This window comes from Heterocephalus glaber, unplaced genomic scaffold, assembly GCF_053883595.1.
Source record: "Heterocephalus glaber isolate CG9 unplaced genomic scaffold, H.glaber_assembly_v1.0 deba00001553, whole genome shotgun sequence".
NCBI classification, from domain to species: domain Eukaryota; kingdom Metazoa; phylum Chordata; class Mammalia; order Rodentia; family Bathyergidae; genus Heterocephalus; species Heterocephalus glaber.
In genome coordinates, this window is record NW_028258344.1 from 9390809 (window position 1) to 9406734 (window position 15926).

Sequence of the window (15926 nt, forward strand, 5' to 3'; positions counted from 1 at the left end):
TGTGCCAGAAAAGATGACTGGAATATTGCATCTTAGGAAAAAAGACTGAGTCAGTTTTGTCAAGATCCATGTCAATTGTTAAAATGGCCAAGATGAATGAATTGGTTGTTATGCAGTCTGTTCGTTTGGCTCAGATAGGCACTGCCAAGAGTAACTTGGGTATAATTTTGCTCTGTGCTAATTAGAGTTGGTCAAATGATCCTCTGATGAATTTCCTCCCCTAGACAGAATTTGAGGGGATATACAACAACACAGTAATTATAGGGGTGCCAATTATCCATGGGGGCATCTACACTGCATCCAGGCATGTTGAAAATGGTTTCAACTTCTTAGAAATTTTCCTAATGAAACCCCATTAAAAGTCCTCTTTTAGTGGGCACACAACCAATAGTGCATATGCTGATAGCATTTTCACATACAAATCTGATAGGCACACCATTACCCAATTTACACATGCAAATGCAGTAATTGTGTGTACTGGGTGCTCTGGGAAACCTGGCACACACCCAAAAGGAAGGCCTTTCAGAGTGTGGCCAACCCACCAAATTCCTCTTCCACAGCAACTCATGGTATGGCTTACCTTTGCCTGTCTTATACAAAAGTCCGTAGCATTCTGGGAGAAAGGATATGTGGTTTGTAGACTTCCATGAATGGCTAAAACTTTTTATCGTGTTCTTTACTTGATTTGGATATGTTTTAAGTTCTTTTTCTCAAATTCATTGAAAACATTTTTACCCTGTGTAATAATTTACCATTTCACTTCTCTGCTGTAAAAAACCCAACTCTAATTACAAAGTGCAAATTCTCTCATTATAACTTATTCTCATCTAGAACTTGAAATGAGAATGCTCATGGCTTGTTGTAATAAGTGATTTGCACTTTTAAAAGAATGGAGATTACTGTTTACAACTATCTGCACGTGCCTTTACCCCAAATGCATTGATTATTCTAATTTACTGAGCTGCTGCAGTAGTAGTCATTAACTATTCCCTGTTTCTTTGTTTTTGTATTTCAAACATTCTGGAGCCACTACCCTACTCAGGCGGGACCATACAGGCAAAGTAATTTAGGAAATACAAATAGGATTGAATATTTTGCCAGTATTCTTAAGAGACAAGAAATCTAAAGTCATAGAAAGATTCTTAGATTGACCGATAGTAGCAGCAAATAGTAATAGAGAAAAATTTACTCAAAGTAGAGAAAAAAAGAGATATATATTTTTTTGAATAGATGCCAAGGGTTCTCTCCTTTTATTCATGTAGAAAAAAAATTCCTTTGAAAATCATTTGAAGCTTGGATAAAAATCCCACAACACTACTCCTTGTGATCATTCTGTATTCTTTGGGATTCAAATGACACCAGGGAAGCTTCTGTTCAGCCTTTCAGGGAGGACATTCCGGCCCGCATGATCTTGTCCACCAGGAGGATGTTTGTAGCAATCACAGTGCAGGAGTGAAGCAGCTGTTTCTTCACACAATAGTTATCCCATACACCTGCTTCTGCTGCTACCATCGGCTCACCAGTGTGCAGGTCTACACTCAAGAGTTGACCTAACTCTGAATGTTCCACTTGAATTTTAACTAAGGTTTCCTGAAGGTCAAAGCCAGAGTTCTGAGCAAGGACCTTGGGAATAATGAACAACACATCGGCAAACGCCTGGACGCCGAGCTGGTCCCGGCCCTTCACACTGGCCTTGTGTTTAATCAGTGCTTGTGCCATCGCCACTTCTACTGCACCAGCGCCGGGAATCATGCAGCCATCATCGATAGCATTTTTGACAGCCCTCAAGCCATCTCTTATTGCATACTTGATTTGAGTGAGAGTGTGCTTATTTGGTCCTTTGACCAACAATGTGACAGAGCGGGAGTTGTTACATTTCTCAATAAAGGTGAACTTCTCTTCTCCCAAGGTATACTCATAAACCAGTCCTGCATGTCCCAGACAGTCAGGCTTTAGGTCATCAAGGGAATTCAGAGCCACCTCACCACAAGCAAGAGTCAGCCTCTCCATATTTCTTCTTTTAGCTCTACACAGAGCTACTATGCCTTCTTTTGCAAGAGCATCCAAAGAAAAAGGATCAATTCCCTTTTGATTAATAACAACAAACCCTCTATCTGAATCACCACAGACCTCCTTTTTCAGTTCTACAATTTTTTTAACTCTATCTTCAATGAATTTTCTTTCAGCTTTTACTAGTTTTTCTCTCTCTTCTGCACTCTTGTAGAAAAAGCCAGAATTCACTTCTGCCTTCTCATATTCCAAGGAGACATTGCCTGTGAGGATGTATGCATTTTCCACTCTTTTTTTCATATCAGGATGCCGAGCCCCATGGTCCAAAACAAGCCCTCTGATTAAGCTTGTATCGGTTTCAGATTTAGGTTTCATCTCCATGATTTCAACCATGAACAGGTCAATAAGTTAATCTTTTTTTCTAATAGCCAAAATGGAATCTACTACAGCTTCTGTTAGGACATCTGTGAGTTCAGCATGAACTTTAATACGTAGGGATGTTCTGGCCACATCTATAAGTGTTTCCCTGTCCATCTCTCTGCTTACTTTGACTTATTCCAAAAGCTGCAGGGCCTTTTCCTTTGCAGCTTCAAAACCTTCAGTAATTATTCTGGGATGAAGACCCTCAGAAATGTAGAGATCTGCCTGTTTCAGCAGCTCTCCAATGATAAGGACATTAGAAGTAGTACCAACACCAGTTATATCATCCTGGGCTGTTGCTACTTTTGCTATTAAGGAGGCTGTGGGGTGTTGAATTTGCAGTTCATGAAGCAGCACATTGCCATCTTTAGTAAGCTTGATGTCTCCAGCACCAGAAACTAGCATCTTCATGGTGCCTTTAGGGCCCAAGTTGGTCCTCAGTAAGTCCTGCATTCCCCTCGCCATGCTGATGTTAACTCCCAGCGCCACCTGTGCTCGGGCCACCTCGGCTTTGGGGTTCAGGGTCTTCACCAAAAGAGATATTTTTGAAGGAAATAAAATATAACTAGAAGTTATAACTCTTGTTCATTCAGTAAACAGTGTATTTTTACTATATTTCTTATGCTGTCATGTGTATCCTTTTATCTTTTTGTTTCTTTTTATCTACTTGAGATAGATGAAACTTTCAAATTTCACTCTATTTTATCCGGTTTCCCTTTAACGAGTAGAATTCCTCAGAATTCCAGATTTTATCCACCTTCTTCTCACCTCACTCTCTTAACCCTATCTTCATTTCTGATCTTTATATCTCTTTCTACAGATTAAACTTCTAAATTTCTCTTCTAGTTTCCAACTCTCTATTTTGAGAATTATTTTTTGATACTCCCATCTGAGTTCCCCATGGACAGCAACCCTAATTGGGATGTGTTATCATCCTCTGATACTTCTTATCCTTCAGAATTTCCAAACTTACCCATATTACATGCTAGATTCATCTTTAAGTCTTCTTTATATCTTTAATCCATATATCCTAGTGGCCACTCAATTCACTAACCTTGCAACTCAAAAATGTTTCATCTTGAATACCTCCACTCAATTCTCTTCTGCCTGAGCTTAAGCAACTGTGATTTCTTTCCTGGACATGGTTTTGTTGTTGTCAGCAGTCTTTCCTGTAGACTATTCTATCCCCTCACCTTCTCATCAGGGTATTTTCCGAAAGTGCGGCCAGATTATATATTGCCATCCTTAAGTATCTTATTTGGCTCTCTGTTGTATCTGTGCCACATTCAAATTCCACTGTTTTCTATTCCAGATCTAGCTGCATCTGTTTGGTATCACTGAAAAATCTTCAATGACATCACTCATGACGTTCCTTTTGTTGATATCTTCTTCCCTTTTTATTAGTGTCAGCCTCCATTCTGTTGCTTTTTCTCCTCATTCTTTAACATCCACCTCAAATATCTTCCCATTTATCAATGTGTCATAGGGCCTTTTCCAGAAACAGAATAACATATTCCTTCTTTTTAATGATAATACTTCTCATGAGTACTACCTATCATTTAATATAATAAATGTTGACAAATAGTTGTTTCCCCACAAATATTGTCATATAAGAAACATATACATATTTAGACTTTAACCTCAGTCTTGGTACACAGCTCCTAAAACCTTGTAAATTCCTGAGTGATAAGAATGCCAAATGCATCTTTTGTTCTAATGTTTGGTTCCCGACACAGAACTCCTAATCCCTTGGAATGTCCTGGGTATTAGGAGCATATTTTGTTCTAATGAGGCAACACTGATTGGGCTCCTACATAAGTACTAGCCACCAGAAAGATCAAGCCACAATAGAAGGAGGGGATTTAGGAGGTTTCCATGTTGTCAAACACATATAGGGTGACATGTTCAGAGAGAGGTAAAAGCTTCATACCATTTCTCACATACTTTGCCCTATGCATCATTTTCATATGTCTATTTATATGTTTTATTTATTAAATTCTTTATAATAAACAGTTAAAATAAGTGAAGTGTACTCTTGTGTTCACTGAGCCATCCTAGCAAGTTATAGAATCTAAGCGGGGGAGAGGTCTGTGAGAAATCTAATTTGTAGTCCATCTATCAGAGACACAGGTGACAATGTGGACCTTGTGAAGGGTCTCTTCTGCTCCCATAGTGGAATACCACTGACTGGCAATGGACAAAGAACAGAAATTTATTTTCCACAGTTATAGATCCTAAGAAATCCAAGGGCAAGGAGCCCACATCTGGCAAGTCCTTCTTGCTGCATCATGCCATGGCAAAGAGAGGTTAAGAAGGAAAGACAAAAGGGGGTTGAATTTTCCATTTGTAAATAATCCACCCCTGTGAAAGCAGCCTTGATTCTCTTGTAAGGGCACTGCTCTCATATCCTAATCATCTCTTATAAGGCCACGCCTCCCCACATTGCCACACTGAGGCTCAACTTTCCAGTACTTGAACTTCAGGGGACACATTCAGGCCATAGCAGTATCCGAAGAAGTGACAGTCTTATGGTACTGAGCCCTTAACCTATGTGATCTGATATATATTTTTAGTATTTTTTAGCTGGTATTAGAATTGAGTTAATTATAGGACAAATAGTTAGTGTTGGAGGATTAATTGGTAAGGGAAAACCCTGCAGATCTGGTCGCAGATCTGGTCACAGATATGTTCTGTGTTGATTGTTGAATATTTAGTAGAAATTATTTAATTGATTTTTCTTATACAACTGGATGGATTTTATACATTTTAAATCACAAATTGTATTTTATTGATCTACTGACATTGTCTTTCAAAGACCACCGGGAACAAAATCCCTTATTAAGTTGGGTTTTTGGCTTGTCGTGAGGATAAATAAATACCATGGGAAAACATGAAGCATATTCGAGTGTTAGAAAGGACTAATTATATATAGTATTTATATTGTAGTAGTACTTTCAGAGCATGTTTAAGTAAACAAATCTTCAGCTTGGATGATGGTGACTAAAAGTGAAGGTAATTTTGACTGATTATCTTTTAAAAATCTCAACTAGAAGGAGTACACATATACAATGAATATATAAGTGTAGTTGCTGAAGAATCTGCAGTCACATGTATTAGCCATTACAGGGGGATTGTGTTGCAAATCACCAAAAGCGTGTTCTTCGTGTAAAAGGTACAGGTCTTTTATAGCAGTTTGTTCACAGTAGATGGTTGTCAAACAGGTGTAGGTTTGATTTGGTGGGGCAGATTTCTAATAAAACAACAGCTAAAGTTACAAAATACTGAAATTATGTTCTTCTTTCTGTTTAAATGTATTTGCCAGGAATTGTTTACATCTTTCAAGACCAGTTCAAAGTTTTAATATCTAATACTACCTGAAAGTTAGTTAAATAAATAGAATGTAGACAGCTATACAGGTTCTATGAAGACACAGAGAATGATGATTTTGTTAATTAAGCTGTAGCTGAGAGGGGCAGCCACGCACTCACACCTTTTTAGTCGCAGCAATGAATTGGCAGCCTCAAATCCTTGTAATTCTCTTGGGTGTGTGTCGTTATCTACTCAGCACTTGGATGTAAGTTTCTTTGGAACTGTAACCAGAGAACTAAGCTGCTATATCAGATTCAAAATGTAGAGTTTCTCTTCAGAGATTTTTTTTTTTTTTTTTTTTGGTACTGGGGATCAAACTCGGGTCCGTGCGCTTGCGCAGCAGGCGGCAAAAACACTGAGCTAAATCCCCGGCCCTATTCAGAGGTTTTTAACTGGCTCATTTTTATTTTAACAAATGCATCAGGGAAATAAGCTAGTAGAAAAGAATAAAATGAATTGTATTTTTAAAAGATATCTACAGTAAGACTTGACCTGGTGGTATAGTTACTCAGGGCTGGTTAAGTGAGACTTCCAGGGTACTTTCATATCTTGAGTCTGAGACTTGATGTACTACCTGGTCACTTTTGGGTAGATAGAAATAGTAAGCCCTATTAGAGTTGAATAGAATTGATAGATGACTATGGAGATCCAACTAAGTAGCCAAAGAAAGTTTCCAAAGGATATAGAATAAACACTCACAATTCAAGCAGCAAATGACACTGCAGTTTCTAGAAGTTCCATAATAACAAGGCCAGAATAACTGGGAAGTGTAGCCCACAGGAGAGGATCAGAGGGAGGTCATCACCATCCAGATTCAGCTGTAGAGTGCAGGCTCCTGTCACTTGGTAAGTGTGCAAGGATAAGACTTAAACTGAACAAACCAAAATAAGACATAGTAATGCACATCAAAGCTACAAGCCTCACCATTGGATACCTGGGGTGAGGAGAACTAGGATTAGAAGGCATCAAAATCACTGGTCAGCACTGGGATAGCTTGGCTTAGTGGCTGCTCACTACCTCTTTCCATGGGTATTTGAAAATAGTTCTATTGCCTTTGGGAACTATGCATAATTGCACTAAGGGTGAAGCAGAGGCTTGGAAAATGGGGTAGGGCTGACATAACGTAGAGCTGACTGAATGGGGACTGAAAGCCACTGAGAAAGGCCTCATATTCTATGAATGTCACTCCCATTCCTTCCCCTTCCACAGCACCGTTAGTTTTCATATGTGAACAAAATGAGAAAACAGAATGATACCATTATTATTTAATATCTTCAGAGTTTAAAAATTGAATCCTATGGCAAACATCTCCTTTAAAACACATATATAAAGGAATAGAATTTGATTTTTGTATTTTCTGAGTATTAATCAAGTGTTTTGCTGTTAAAATATAAAAGATTAATAGAGATTAATTGGACTGTGAACCAGTTGATCTTGAGCATCAAGAGCTAAGGTTTGAAATCTACTTCTTCCATTTTTTGATGTTGGGTAAGTTACATAGTATCTAAGTAGATAGTGCCCAAGTCCCTAAAGTCAACAAAGCTGGTAGAAAAATGAAAGGTTACATTTAAGCATTTTGTGTAGCTTTAAGATGTTGGGGACATTTTGATCTATCCATAAATTGAAAGGCCTTTGTTTAATTTGCCAAATCTGTAAAATTAGATAGTTTACTTCCTAATGCCCTGTTAATCATTAGTAATTAGCTGCAACCTCTATGTCTTCCATTTCATTTGGCCATGATGCAAATGGGAATTTTGGTGGTAGATGGATCTGAATTTGCAAATGGGGTCTACCTCTTTCTAACTGTGCAGTCTTGTCAGAAATTGGATCTCTCTACACCTCATTTTCCTTTCCTATTAAAAGCAAGTAAAAATACTTATGTTGCTGAGTTGCTATAGAAATTAGAAATAGTATTGTAGAATTCCTAGCACCCATGGTAGATACTCAGTAAATGTAACTTTTATCAAGAAAGGAAAACATCATGGCATAGAAAACAATGAAATTAAACCCTATGTTAAATATTGTCTTTGGCACTTAGTATTATAGACAACTTAAGCTCACTGAAGCTCAAAGGTACTCATTTTGAAAGTAGAAGTAATAATAGATACCTAATAGGCTTCTTGTTGTTGTTCAGACAATATACAGAGCATAATGTGCATCAGTAATCAACAAATAAATTACTGTTATCAATGATATTATATTAAGCTTCCCAAAAGGAGTCTTGGTGGGATATATTTAAAATGACTTGTTTTAAAGATAAGTTTCGGTTATTTTACTATATTTATTTCTGTACTTTGATTTCCTCATTTTACCCTTATTCTTACAGTTTACAAGTCGAATGAGATTTGAAAATTACTTTAAAACATAATATTGAATCCAAATTGCAGGCATTAATTCAGGAAACAGGGCTAAGTTGGTAAGATTCTGAATTATTTGCCTGAAAAATAGAAAGAAATTTAAAAGTTGGCTATGTTTTGGCTTCAGAAAGCAAGATGCTACAGGGGAAGCAGGAGAAAAAGAGAGGCTTTAAAAGCTAAAGGAAATGAATAGTCTTGCAAAAGAAAAAAAAGAAATTTTTCATGAGTCCCTAGAAACTAGCAAAAATGCATCAAAACTGTTGTTTTTAGCAATAATCATGATTACTTGGTTAAAATACCCTGTATGAGAAGTTTTCTATGCTTTTAGTGCCTCCACAAGGAAAATTAAAACAGAACACACAGCACTGGGGCCAATTTGCTTCCAAGGAAGTCAATTATTAATACAGTATTTAGTATTTAATGAACTAAGCCTATGCATGTGGAATGCTGCAAAGAGATCTCCATACCAACTGAGAACAGGTGTTGATATAAGCTTTGCCCGTATGTTTACCAGCTGATTAGTACCCATTAAAATGATAATAATCTAATAAAAATTATTTCATATCCAGTGAAAGGAGTTACTCCCCTGTGTGTTGGGAAATGGTTTTATTCCCACTGCCATAGCAGAGAGAAGATTGAAATGACCAGAATCTGCACCCAAAGCACCCTGAATATTCTGAATTTCTGTAGCATAGACTTGTTTTCAAGCCCTCCTTTTTCCAAAAGACTGTTCTAGACAGTCAGTGTTGTTTCTTTTCATAGCTTCAAGGAAGTGCAAATACTGATTCACTGACTAACATCTTCTTTGGCAAGAGGAAAAAGATCTGTAGTAAAAATGCTTTATTTTCCCTGGAGGACTAAATGCCCTTAGAAGGCACCTCAGTTACCCCAGGAAACACTGAATAGTTGCTAAGGAATCTCTGAGCCTTCCCTAAACTAGCAGTTGTTTACAAGAAAAAACTAATTTGGGGCTGGTAATAGATAAAACTATTATGACTATGAAGTCATATCATCTCAGCTTCAAAATTCTTACCATTTCTCATTACACATGCTACTCATTTTTTTCTCATTAAACACTCTATTCATTCTGTGTCAGGGAAGTCTTGACAAACTTCACTTTTGTCCTTCTATCAGAAGTAGGTACCTGGAAATTTTAAGCATTTGTTACAAACTGGGATAAAAATTTAAAAACTACAGGCTAATTGCATTGTAACTAGGATCTTGTCCTGCTAAACTAATTGTTTAAAGATACCCTGGAGAATATTTGGGGAGGAGGCTAGTACATGAGGCACAAGCTCACATGCTTGTAATTTTTCCAAGGCCTGTTTACTACAAAGTGGAATATGTATTATTATTCTTATTGATTTTTTTCCCAAAACGATTGATGGAAACAGTAAAAACAATTTTGGAAGCAGAGTGTATGCTTTTCTTGAATGATTTTACTAATGACAAGGTCCCTATTGTTAAAACTGCAAATGAAAAAGCAGCTTCAAAACTAATGACAAAGCCTGTCCTTTTTTCAATGTGTTCTTCAATTTGAGATTGTGCAATGTGTAATTACTTTGTACTTCTGATTAACATGAGGTCAGAATGGTTTAAGGAATATATTAATAAATGTAAAGTTTTATATTTGAAACTAAAAGCCTACCTCTGATCAGGGCAAAATAGAAGTCAAAGGAAGGCTTGGGCAGGTAATGGTAACAAAGAGAAGACCAGGTGAATTACTTTATTGGACCATCCCCTCCTTTTCTGAGCTGGTACAGGGACACACACACACACACACACACACACACACACAAAGAGGTCAGAAGGTTATCTGGAACTTTAGACAATATGCAAGAATCTCAAGGACTCACACTCTTTCCTAGAAAGGATCCCCAATTGTTGACCCCAACGTTATGTGTGCATAGACTTGTCCTACACCACAGTGACCAGGCAAGCAGAAAAGCACTGCTGTTATATTTATGAAGGAAATTTGAAAAGTCACCATTTGTCTTTGCTGTGACCAATGACTTCTAATATTCAATGAAAACCTCTCATTCTAGCTAGTAGACTTCAAAATAGGAGTTAAGATTAGGAATCAAAAAATACACATAAATACTAAGATTGAGGAAAGTATACAATACTTCAGAAACTGTGACTGATGATTCATATTCATATTTCTTCATGTTTAGCCCAGCACGGCACAGATTTAACATCTCTCAGCATTAACTAGAAACTCTGCTTGGTCTCAGGATAGAAGCTTGGGAGGAGCAGGGGCAAATCTGGGGTGAATGATCGACATGGCAGAAACTGTCATATAAAATTACAACACAACCCATGCAAGTCTAAACTTTTATCTCTTGTTTGTGACATTTAACAAATTTATACAAATAAATCTCTAAGGAGTCTTATTTATTATCTATCCAATACATCTGAGTAAAAAAGCATTATAATAGAATCTCTAATGAGGAAGAATCCCCCAAATCTCATTTAATACAGAATTTGCTTTTCTTGCCAGAAAAATTTGGAAAAATTATCAGGATTTAATAAGTATAGGTTGACTTTAGAATACTTAGGGTTCTAGAACCCAACTCCTCACTCTATCCCTACTCCAATTGCTTTTCAATGGCTATCATTAATGCTGACTATTTTACCTTTCCAGACTCTGCTACCTTCCAGAATCTATTGTGCTAACACAGCGACCTTCCATTCTATTGGCCCTCCAGATCTCTGGGCCTTCATGATGTGTGGATACCACTTCCAATTTCTTGTATCTTTTCATTCCTGCTTAGCTTTAATTTTGTTCACTTCTTCTGTATTAATGTGAATAAGTGTTTCATGGATAATGTATGGAAAGGAATAAGGAGGGGCTTTTACTAAGTACCCTGGATATGCTGGTATGATGACTTTGCTGCTCTGTGAGGGGTAAGAGGAGGGGAAAGGAACAAAAAATATTCCTACAGATGGTGAGAGCTCTTTTGAGCCCAAAGATAGCCAGTGGTTCTGCATTCTTCCTCACCTGATCAGGGAGCTCCAAGTAAAACATTGGACCTACTTTACTATCTCCTGGTGGCCCTTTCTTATGCAAGGCTCACCTGTCCATGGGCTTTGCCATGGTGTCTGGGAAAGAGTTAAAGTGATGTGAGGCATCTGGAATGTGTGTGTTTGCTGAAATGACCTTGGCTGTGTACCTTTCTGTAAGGAGGCTATCTCCTGAGTAAAGAGTGTAACACCCAAAGAACTGTTCAATCCCAGAGTCTAGCTAAGCCTGGGACCTGTCTTTCCAGCCATGCAAGCCTGTTGGCACTGAGTGACTTTTGTCTGAACACAGTACTTAGGGAACTGAAAAACTGGGTCCCATGCAACATTTTCTCTCACCAGCCGAAGGCTCTATGTCATGCAAGATCTTTCCCCGGAGGATTCCCCTTCATCTTTGGTGCTGTCCCCTGCCTCGTTGTGCGGTAGCATATTATTTAACTGTGTTTATATCTATTGTACTTTTATAATAAACTTACTTTCATCTTTCTAAAATCATTGTGTGGCTCTTACCTGTTCATATGGATCCAAACCTCAAATTTCTATGGCCACATATATGTAACTCCTTGTGCCACACGTTTGTTTCATATACAACCATGAAATATGGGAAGCTAAGTTTTGTTGAAAGGTGAGCATGCAACTCCTCACTCTGCTCCTACCCAAGTGCTTTTCACTTTCTGCTACCTTCTAGCATCTATATTGTTATCAATGACCTTACACAGTCCTCGACCTCCAGATCTCATGGCCTTAATGATGTTTAAATATCACTTCCAGTTTCTTGTACATTGACACTCTTAATTAGCTTCTAATTCTGTTCACATCTTCTGTACTAGTGACCTTTTTAGTTTGAGGTAAGCTCACCCTACTCTAGCCTCAGGCTCCAGCCATTCCTGAAAACAATGGTACAAACATGACATAGATCCGTTATCCTCCTTTAACCACAAGTCTTGAAGAAAGCTTTGGGTGCATACTGGATAATACCATGACAATCATTAATGCTGATTATTATAATACATTCCAAAAATCTGGCTTTTTGAGATGATGAGAGATAACCTTTGTATTTTCTAATAACTAAGAGTGTAAAAAACAAGATTTTAAGGACAGCCTCTGCTTTGGTCCTAGAAGCCAACTGGAGCTGTCACTAGGCTTAAGAGAGGATCCTGATTGTGAATCTTTTCTGTTAGAAGGATCAATTTGTTGTCACAATCCAGTGAAACTTAGAAGTCAGCCATCCCCTAAACCTTAATTCTTGAGACAAAGATTTGTAGCACTATGCAATCTCTGCAAAGAATTTACCAGATCACAAATCAACAGTAACCAATGTGGAATTTTCCAGAGATTTTTTCAAGAATATGAAAAAGGGGGTTTACACCAGAAACTCAACAGTAAATCATTTATAAATGGTAATGGGCATGTTTGTTGGACAAAATCTGACCCATCAGAGATTCCTCTTCTATTTTTTTATAATGTGATGCCCAGGTTTGGTCTGCTGGCTTCCCATTTTTCCCTATTTATTATACAATTACCAAGATTAATTCCTTTATAAGAAAGTGGTCGATTATGAACAACAACAACAACAACAACAAAACAGTCTCTATTTCACCAGAATAAAACCCTTAAGGAAAAATGACTATTTCCACATTCATATCATTTATGTCTTTTGCCAATATAGGATGTAAATATTATTTTCCATAATGACAGAACTCAAGTCCACAAAGCTTTAAATTTTATTTCTATGAAGAAGTGAGGTAAAACCCAAATTATATGCCTCCAAGTTAGGCCAAGTACTTTCATATACTTAATATCTAAGGAAAGAAAAAGATTCTTGGCCTTTCTTTATAAGGCTAATCACAAAGGAGATAATATATTGTTACCAGAGCGAGTTTAAAGGCCTTGATTTTATTGTAGATAGCTAAGTAAAAATATTATAGGCAGTCAGACAGGGCTAGACCCTTGAGTGAGTCAGTGCAAATGATAAGAACACATTACAGCTGTGGCTGGAGGTGCATCTGTTAAAGGCCAGACCTCAAGACAAAGATAGAACGACCCAGCCTACATGCTTCCCTAAGGGATAAGCAATAACTTGAGGATTATACTACAGTTGATATCACCTCGTCCAATAAAAGCTAGATAGACATCAGTCAGCCAGGTGGGTGATCAGGACCTACTGATCCATCCCTTCCTAAAGAGGTCTTTGTTCTTTCCATGTACACTTGCTACATGATCTGCTTCCATATTAGATCAATATTGCCTAATAAGCTATACTTGGAACGTTATTGGTTGATCATAGTTTTGAATCACATTGTACCCACCTCATTCATGCTTTTGTACCCACCTCGTGACTTTGCTCTATAAAAAATCCTTTGAAAAGTGGACTCAATGACAACCCACTTTTGGGTCTCCTCCTGTCTCTCAATAAATTTTTCCTTTTCTTAACCGATGTTGTTCCTTAAAATTCATTCTTTGATTTTAGGAAACATGAACTCAGTGGCATCTAACAGGTTAGGAGTTATATTGTTTCCTGTATATCAATTTGATCCAGCTTTCAAATTTCCCTGGAAAGTGTGTATTCAGAGAAAGGAAATAATCAAAAGCCAAAGGAAACCAGGAACTCTCAGATAAGAAAGAAAAAGTCTTCATGTAAGGTATTTCTCTACAACTGTCCTGTTTTGCTCAACTCAACTTATCAGCAGGGATTCTCTTTTGTGAAACACAGTAAGAAAAAATCTTTTCCTAACATACACATGCCATGAGAGAGATGAAGCAGAAGATTAAGCATGATACACAGCTATTTTATTGCCCTAAGGTATTACTCATTTTCCTGACACATTATGTTTTTAATTAAAATTGCATGTGAGTTAATTAAAATATTCACTCAGATGCTTTTATCCCTTTCTTCTTATATGGATCTTTGTTATTCCTTTAGCTTTTTGGTAAAACTCATTTTCACTTTAACTCTACTATCATTACTAGGTTCAGATTAAGTAGTCTGCATATTAAAATAATTTTTAAAAATTATTATTTTTTAAAAAACTCATCCTTAAGTGACCTGGAAAGAGAACTAGCCAGGGGTGGAATCATTCTGCTTCCTGGATCCTTTCCTAATTATTTAATCAAAAACTTATGAAATTGGCATTCATAGAAAATGAAAAAGAGGTCCTGTGATTTTTCTTGCAATAGACATGTTTATTCATCTGCCTTCTCTTGTTTTGGAAAGGATCACTGTTTATGGCAGCTTATGTAAACTCAGCTTTTGCTGACTACAGCTGATTGGTATCCTTTGGTAGACATTTTCCAGATAAGTTTATAAATTAACTATCTAGCACTGTGAGAGTTGAAATCCCTTTTGAAAATATTGACATAGAGACAGAGACCTTATTTATTGATGAAGTCTACACTGGATCAGAGCAAATAAGCTGTAACTGAAAGCCATATTGGTTTATTTGCAAACAAAGATTAAAAGGAAGACTTCTTAAAAGGAAGACTACACAGGAAGAAACACAGACTGTAGCAGATATGTGGCCTTTAAAGTAGGAAAGAGAGAACCTTCAGTTTCAGGGTCTTGGTATCCTATTTCCCATGAATCTTTACTGAGATAGACAATTCTTTCGTTTCTTTATAATAAATTTTTCTTTTACAAAATTTTGCAAAGTGAATTCTGGGTCCTTATGAATAATAAAGTCTCAAGAAAGTGCCCATGACTCAAAAATTCACACATGAAATTGAAAAAACTACAAGAAAACATAATAGCAGCAGTTCAAGACAACAAATTGGCAATAAATTTTTGAAAGAGACTCAAAAAGCACCAGAGCGAAACAACAACAAGAGCAAAAATAAACAAGGTTTTATCAAACTAAGAAACTCCTTCACAGAAAAAGAAACAATAAAGAGACAAATTTAAGAATGAGAGAAAATATTTACGAACTATTCATGAAATATGGGAACTGTTAGTTTAAAGCCCCCCACCCACAGTGGCCTAACTTCTATTCTAGGTTTAAAGCCAGCTAACTCCCTCATTCCATTCCCCAGTCCTTCTATCCCAGGCTTAAAATCTGCAGCATTGGCTCTAGCCTCTGGGGCTAACGTCTCTACTTTAGACCCTACATGCTGCTGTACTTGTACTTATCCTGTTAATAAGTCTTTCTGCCTGGATGGGTAATCTCTGGGTCTTAAATCTAACATAAGATGAATAACCTGAATATGCAAGAAACTCAAAGCTTTTATCAGAAAGACAAATGAACAAAAAACCACATAATTCAATTTTTAATGGGCAAATAATCTGAACAGACATTTTTCCAAAGAAGATATACAATGGGCAAACACATACATGTGAAAAATGTTCAACATCACTAATAATTAGGAAAATGCAAACCAAAATCACAATGGGATATCATCTCATTGCAGTTAGAATGGTAATCATCAAAAAGACAAAATAACAAATGCTAATGAGGATGAAGAAAAAGGGGAATTCTCATATATTGTTGTTGGGAATCTAAATAAGTACAGCCATTATTGAAAACACTATGGAGTTTCCTCAAAAAATTGAAAATAGAACTAATTATCATAAGATCCAGCTATCCACAATAGGGTATATGAGTTGTGATCACAAAACATCGTGGATATTTAAATAAAAATTTAAAATATTTATTACAATAAAGACATATTATCATTAATTCCCCTCAAAGTTTTTCTTTTATCTTTGAACACCCTTATCCCATCATGCTTGCCACTTTCTGAAACAGTTATGAAAGT

The 15926-nt window shown here is 36.9% G+C and overlaps 1 pseudogene; it reads right to left on the bottom strand.

Annotated features, from left to right (window-relative positions):
- Positions 1–1328: 1328 nt before the first annotated feature.
- On the bottom strand, positions 1329–2878 carry LOC101701331 (T-complex protein 1 subunit zeta pseudogene; annotated as a pseudogene).
- Positions 2879–15926: the final 13048 nt, after the last annotated feature.